Source organism: Herpailurus yagouaroundi, unplaced genomic scaffold (genome assembly GCF_014898765.1).
Source record: "Herpailurus yagouaroundi ecotype Mexico unplaced genomic scaffold, PumYag 250, whole genome shotgun sequence".
Taxonomy (NCBI): domain Eukaryota; kingdom Metazoa; phylum Chordata; class Mammalia; order Carnivora; family Felidae; genus Herpailurus; species Herpailurus yagouaroundi.
Window position 1 is genome coordinate 631,183 of NW_024412467.1, and position 7,319 is coordinate 638,501.

The 7,319-nt window shown below is 48.0% G+C and overlaps 1 long non-coding RNA gene and 2 other non-coding genes across 4 annotated transcripts in view; 1 reads left to right on the top strand and 2 right to left on the bottom strand.

The window, feature by feature from the left end:
* Nucleotides 1-127: 127 nt before the first annotated feature.
* On the bottom strand, nucleotides 128-208 carry TRNAS-CGA (transfer RNA serine (anticodon CGA)). Its single transcript has one exon. It is a non-coding gene; the product is annotated as a tRNA-Ser (tRNA).
* Nucleotides 209-704: 496 nt separating this feature from the next.
* The window catches only part of LOC121020377 (uncharacterized), a 15,056-nt gene continuing 8,441 nt past the window's right edge, over nucleotides 705-7,319 (bottom strand). The window contains exons 2-6 of one of the 2 annotated variants that reach the window (XR_005786095.1): nucleotides 6,659-6,776; nucleotides 5,879-5,970; nucleotides 4,842-4,962; nucleotides 3,672-3,798; nucleotides 705-1,966 (exon numbers count right to left, since the gene is read on the bottom strand). This is a non-coding gene — a long non-coding RNA (uncharacterized LOC121020377). Of the gene's footprint in view, nucleotides 1,967-3,671; nucleotides 3,799-4,841; nucleotides 4,963-5,878; nucleotides 5,971-6,658; nucleotides 6,846-7,319 lie in introns of both variants that reach the window. The other variant, XR_005786094.1, reaches the window with a different exon arrangement.
* Nucleotides 6,416-6,488, top strand: TRNAV-CAC (transfer RNA valine (anticodon CAC)). Its single transcript has one exon. It is a non-coding gene; the product is annotated as a tRNA-Val (tRNA).

Consider the following 7,319-nt stretch of genomic DNA (forward strand, 5'->3'; position numbering starts at 1 on the left):
GCCCTCTGGATAGGTAGCTCCCCGCTCCCCTCCTACTTCTCAGTTCGTGGAATAAGATGAGAAGCTGAGAAGACCGTGCTTTGTGAGAATTTCATCCTAGAACTTGGATAGAAAAAGCACCACAGAGCGCTGTGAGCAGGATTTGAACCTGCGCGGGAAACCCCATTGGATTTCGAGTCCAACGCCTTAACCACTCGGCCATCACAGCCTGGCACGCAGGCCTTTGCCTACAAAGAAACACACGCTCGTGCAAGGCCCTGACTGCTGCAGTCTGGTTGCTTCTGCGCCTTTGGCCTATTTACTTTGAGTGGACGCGACAGGAAACCATGCCCAAGCCCCTGCATCAGGCATCTCCACTCAGCACCCCCAGCCACCTTCACCTCACCCCCATCCTGCCAGGCCCCAGGCTGCAAAATCTCACCTCTTGGAGAGGAGGCGATCTTCCAGCATCGCAAGAATCCTTGATTTTCAGACTTTTTCTACAGTCTTCATGGATTGCCTGGTTGGATTCATAGTTGGTAGGAAGTGAATTAGGGAGCTGTATTATTCATGCCCAACCTCCTATTTAATCGTGCTCTCCATGGAATATACTCTGCCTTGTTGCCCGGAGAGCAATCTGACAGGATCTTACCAACATGTCAAACGCCCATACCCTCGGGTCCAGCATTTCCACAAATATACCCCGTAGACTTGCACACACGACAGACCATATTGTGCTGAAGTTTATTCTCTGTGGCATTAATTGTAATAACAAGATTGGGAAAAACCTAATTATTCAGAATTATTTATTTGGATAAATTATGGCCTAACTCCACAGTGGAGTGCTATGCATATTTCAAAGAAAACGAGGAGGGTCCTTATGTACAAACACATATTTTAACGTAAAAGCGACGGTCAGAGCAATCTGCATCCAGTGTTACCATTGGAAGTCTATTTGTGTTAGATCATACATAGATTTTACACGACACATCCCTCAAGGATAATGAGTGGACTCAGGACGACAGTAGTCATTTGAGGGGCTCATTGGCAGGAGGCAGGAGGTGCCCACAGGCCACTTTAGGCTTTGACGCACCTACTAAAAAAAATGAAAAGCTCAAGAAAACACTACGGACGAGGAGGTGGGGGACAGAATTGTTTTTCCCAGGGGCCTCCTCTGGAAGGGTGAGTGGGCCTTCCTTTCTGGAACTCAGCGATCGAGGGTTCTGAGGGAGGCCTCACCCGGAGCACCAGAGGGAGCCAATCGCCATTCCGAGTCGGTTGAGGAGGCTGGGGCCACAGGAAGAGGGCTCTGGAAAGTGTCCTAGGGGCATGGACACCTGGAGTGCACACCCTGCTTTCCAGGCCCGCTGGGGAGTGGTCTTGATTTGCTCTAGGTGTTCCGGGAGAAGTGGAGAAGTCCTGTCTCCACGGTGCAACCTTGGACTATTTTTTCCCAATTCACAGAGTTCAAGTAGCTTAAACTTCCTCCTTTGGGTCTGGGAGTACAATTTCAAATATGTGTAGGGTGCGTGTGCGTGTGTGTGTGTGTGTGTGTGTGTGTGTGTGTGTGTGTGCGTATATTTTATTTTTGCAGAGAAAGGAGCATTTTCTGTCTGGGCCTGCATGTAGTTCTCCTTACAGCGTAATTTCCAGGAGTGGTTTTCACTGGGAAGTCCTCTCGTGGCAAAGAGCACTGAGTGGAGGAACTGTGTAGTGGCAATCTCCAGTCTTTGTCCCCAGCTTTGCCATTTAACCAGTTCACAGCTCTGCAACAGACCCAGGACCAACCCAAGGCTGGCCACAGGGCAGTTTCATTGGTTTAATCTTCAGGGCCTTTGGCAGAACCCTTTGGAGGCTCAAGGTGTCTTGGGACGAACACGGTGGAATCCATCCACAAATTCAAGTGTCTTTTGAAATGTCTGTGGTTCTTTCTCAGCTAGATCTTGATTTTCCCCTAGTCCTACTCTGCCAAGGAATTCAGATGTCCCTGCAGAAAAAAACGGAGAAAGGAGGCTGTTTGTTAAAAAGGACCCATCCACAAGCTGTCACTGCTCACCCCTTCCTTCCTGTCTCCTCCCCGGGAGTTTAATTTCCAAATTTCTCAGACTCTCGGTGTCGCCGGGAACCTGCCGTGTTCTTGTCCAACTCAACGTCCCCCAGGAGATGTTCATTCTCTCTCCTCCAGGACTGACTCCCCAGCCCAGAGCCCTGAGAAGCTGAGCGGGTGTAGACGCTGCTGAACTGGGAAACAGTTGGAAGAGAACGTACTGGTAAATTATCATAATTTTCTTTAAAGCATCTTTGATTTTAAAGTTTGCCAGAGTCCTGCTCAGTCAACTTCCTTTCTCAGTTTCAGGAAGAAGGGGGAGAAGGAAAGAAATCTTAGAAGATGGCTCCTTTGATGCCTCTGAATGTCCTCAGCTGACAGCCGAGACCACTGTGGGACAGTGGGTCCGAATGCCTGCAGTCAACTCAGATGACTTCCTCTCAAGATGTTTTGGTAACTCGTTTCAGCGTCAGTTTTAGTGTCACGGTTCAGTATCACTTCTTTGGATGATGTAGGAAGAAAGATGTTTTTCACAAGAGAAAGGAAAGAAAACTGAGGCGGCCAGGAGTGGATGGTGACCCTAGTCCGACCTGTGACCCCTCGTGTCACTGGCCACCGTGCCCAGGAGGCTCGCATCAACTTACTCTGCACCAAACCTATTTGAAGTCAGAAAAGGAAGTGGGTGTTCGGGGGATTGCTGTGGACTGTGCGTGTTCCTCCCAAATTGGTGCCTTGAACCCTAATCCCCAATAGGGTGATGGTACCTGGGGGTGGGGCCTTGGGAGGTGATGGGGTCACGAGGGTGGGGCCCTCAAGAATGGGAACAGGTGCTTATAAAAGAGACCCTGGAGAGTTCGCTCACCCATTCCTTCGGGTGTAGACACAGAGAAAGACTGCCCTCTATGAGCCAGGAAGCCAGGAAGAAAACTTCACCAGATTCAGAATCTGCTCCTGCCTTGAGCTGGGACTTCCCAGCTTCCAGAACTTCGAGAGATACATGCTTGTCGTTTAAGCCACCCAGTCTATGGTGCCTCTGTTACAGCAGCCCGAGTGGACTACGACTGGGTTGGAGACACAAAGGAGGCCCACAAGACAGAGCCAGTTCCGGAAAGGCACACCCGTTCGCCTTGTGGTCAGTTTGCAAAATATACATTTGCCTCAAATGTCCATGTGTCAAACAAGAATCAGCTTTCAACTTTAGGGCACGGTCATGGGGGTGAAGGTCTCCGTGCCTAACTTAGGCCGTGGGATCGGAGTGTTGATATGCCCTGAGGTGGGGTAGACGGGGGTGCTGCTGGCTGAGCCAGCGGAAAGTCCACTGCTTCCGGCAGGTTCAACGGTTAGGCACAGAGAACACAGCACCAGCCCTGCCCGCGGCTGCACACTAGGTGCCCGCGTTAAATTTCTCCACGGATGAAATGGCGTCTGGAATCGCACGCGCAATGGGAACAACGCCTCGACGACACTGACAGTAGCTTCTGTCACCCTGCATGAGCGACCTCTCTTCTACGACGACAGATACAGATACAGATACAGATACAGATACAGATACAGATACAGATACAGATACAGATACAATCACAGAATAGAGAGACGGAGGGAGTCTCTACCCTGTAGCTTTCTAGTCCCTGATGTTGGCACTAACCTCTGTGATCCCTGCTGTTGCTTCACTGTTGTCATCGTTAGAGGAGTTTCTAGTGGCTTCCACTTGGCCTTTTCTGCCATCGTAGCATTCACTCCGTGAACCATGGAAGTAATATTAAAGTTACCGTCTGGAATTAGGGAAATGGGTTCAGGGAAGGTTTCGGGACCCACCATGCCCGCAGCGAGACAGATGGGAAGCAAGGCTTCACTGAGTCCCTGTCTTGCTCGGTGGGCAGCCGTGATGCTTTGTATCTCTAGGAATAAATGCCAGCCCGGAGCCATTTTCTAGCAATCCCCAAAATTCCACTTCCTCCTCCCTAACGCACAGTCACTTTGGTAAGTGGACATAGGTCCTTTTAGGAAAGGCTCGGAGGAAGAACAGGAGTGTACATTTTTGTCTATGTGCCAGGGGTGTTTCTCAAGGGACACTGGACTTCTCTTCCTTCAAAGCCGGCTCCCGTCTGGGAGCTCATACAAACCAAGTCCAAGGTCTACGTGCGTGCGGGACTGCTTTCTGGGGGGACCTCTAGGCCCGTAGATGGCCTTTCCTCTGTGCACACTTGGAGAGAGATTTCCGGTGTGTCTTTGTCTTCAAGCAAGGACACCAGTCCAGTTGGATGAGGACCCCACCCTATGACCTCACTTACCACCTTAAAGTGCCTGCTTCCAAACAGTCACATTAGGGGTTAGGGCTAGAACATGTGGATTTTCAGGAGACACCACCGAGTTCGTGACAACACCCATCCAGTCTTTGGCAGTTTATTGCCAACATTTGGCCCCTGTCACCCTGGGCTCCAGTCATCTCTGTTACGTGTGGGGATTCCAGGTCAGGGTCAGCAAGGCCCCCCTGTCATTTCTGGCCTCTGAGGAAAAGCCACCCGAGAACAACTCAAGGATCCTGAGGCGCTCCTCATGAACTTACTTCTCACAACTGGGGTGAAAGTTAGTTCCCCCCGGAGAAGCCCATGACAAATTCCTTCTAGAATTTCAATCTTCTTAGGCCTTGGGTTTGCTCTCCATACACTGAGGAATTACTGATGTTTCAATTTCATTCTGTTGGTTCACCCTAACTTTGGGTCCATACATTAATCACGTATGAATTATAATGTTTTAATTAATGAAAATTTGGAGCTGCTCCCAGGCCCTTGAGTTAAAACACTGAATTGGATACCTGTGCCAAGTAAGACTGTGTCGGTGAGCTTGTGTGATGCAGCTTTATTTTCTTGCCACCTTGATCCTGTCCACTCGAGAGCCATTCCCATTCAAAACTGCCAGGGTCCTGTCAATATAAACTGGGAAAATCATGCAGTTATTTTGATGTGTGCCACACCTCCTCATGGGTCACACTTTGTACTTGACCCTCTGGGGTCTCAGAAAAGGAGAGAGGTGGTCGTGACAGATCCGGGAGAGTATCAGCCGAGCTTAGCAAGACAAGGAGCTCAGAGAGGCCATTACAAATACCTCAGACAAGAGGACACTGACCTTCTTCAGGTTGGGATAGGAAGCTTCTACCAGTTACTAGGGGATCGTGATCTGGGAGTGGGGAGCAACGTCCCTAAATATGGTTGAGAGATGTGATGGTTCCCCCTTCTAAGCTTATTCCATTCCAGAAAAAAAAATCAAGTCTTCGATATTTCTAATTTTTAGCAAAATCTCTGACTCAAACACAGACCCACGTATCACTAAATTATTATGCAATTTACTCCTTGCCTTTTTCACTATCCTACCCTTACCCATTCCCCAAGACAGACATTTACCTTTTACCTGAGTCGGTTCGTTTGTATTTGAGTCCGTTCAGCTTTTAACAATGAATTTAGAAAGATTTGTTCTCAGGCTGAGAACATGGTCTCATCAAGAGCAACCGTGGCATTACATTTTGTGGCCAAATATCGCCCATTTGGTTGGCATAATAGCGTGCGTCCAGTTCAACTGTGATAGAGCGTGAGACCCAAGGGTGAGATGACATAACCTAGAGACGCTTGTCTCTACCAGCTGTAAGTTTGGGCAAGCGACAGTACAACAAAGATATCGTGACTCTATGACTCTGTAAAGAAGACTTATTACGGACTCCGAGTTCCTTGAGGACAAAGACTTCTTGCATTTGCACTCCGCGCCTGGGATGGTGTTCTCTAAACATTTCACCTCCTTTGTGGGTCCCAGAAGCCTGGTAGCGAGGTGAAGCCACACGACTACTTCTACTCAACTCACCTGCAAAGGAAGACGCTGGGGCAGAAAGCGTCCGTGGCTTCTGACCATCTCCTGTGCTCAGGCCGCTCAGTCCTGGTTCCCAGAGTCACTTTCTGTCACCAAGAGAGGAATCCCCATTGCAGGGACAGAGAAACAGGTGTAGACAGCATGGGGTAGTCTTGAAATCAAATTCTCCAGTTGTAATCATTTCTTAACAGGTGGAAGTCAGATCTTTATGCTGTACATCTTAAATTCATACGGTGCTGTATGCCAATTCTATGTCAAAACTAGGAACAGTTTTTAAAAAATAACAACTTATTAATTTACCCCCCCCCCCCCAATTCTCCAGGATGATGCAAGAATTGGGGTCCCGGGTGAAGCCTTTGTTTGGTTATGGCGGTTTTCTTTTTTCATAAATAGAAAGAAGAGGCAGAAATGCACCATAACAACAAACATTTCCTGGACGGGCCCATGCAGGCAAAAAAAAAAAAAAAAAAGAAAAACAAAATCTTAATTATGTGCAGTCAGAGGTACAAACACGTGAGCCAGCCCATGGCCGTTTCCGTAGTGTAGTGGTTATCACGTTCGCCTCACACGCGAAAGGTCCCCGGTTCGAAACCGGGCGGAAACAACTATTTTCTCAAAATACGCTTGACTTGACTTCGGGGATTTCAACTTCCTTATATTTCACAAACAACATAAAAACCAAAGGGTCGCCCCTGCCGCCCGCTCCCCTCTGCGGCCCGGGGGTGAGCACCCCCGGAAAGCGGGCAAGAAGGGGCCGAGAGTCTGGCTGCAGACCCGGCGGCCGGTTCCCTCCGCGGGAGCCCTCTCGGAGCTCAAGGGCGCTCTGCCGCGCTCGGAGTATTTGTCCCGTCCCTTCTCAGCACCGCGGAGTTGAGTGTGCCCGCGACGCCAGCTTTAGAGGGCCGACCCAGGACAGAGCCGTGCCAGGTGGAAACGAACAAACATAAACCTGAAATACAAACTGAATACTTCCAACACACGTGTATTGTTACATTACCATAAAAATATGAAAAACAAGTGTTTGTTTGAAATTATATTATTCTATTTGTTGCTCTGTTACCTGAATACTGTTATTTAATCAAAACAATGGGACCAGTTAAAAGTGGCAATTGGTAGTTAACAGCAGGACTTAACAAATACACATGTGAGAAAATATAACAATAATTTTATAATGTTTCTGTCCTCTGATAGAGAAACGTAAACTTCTTATTGGGTATTTAAGTTGTGTAGACGATGTTATTGTGTATGCATAAGACACAGACGTGTAATATTTTTTAAAAAGATGATTACAAGAGGACAAATTAAGCAGATGATCTATGTTTAATAAAAACTAACAACATGTTGTTTTTTTTTCCTGTCCCATAATTCTGTAGGTTATTTTTACTCGTTGCTTCCTGTTCCAACGTTTTTTTTTTTTTGTTTTTTTTTTTTTTTT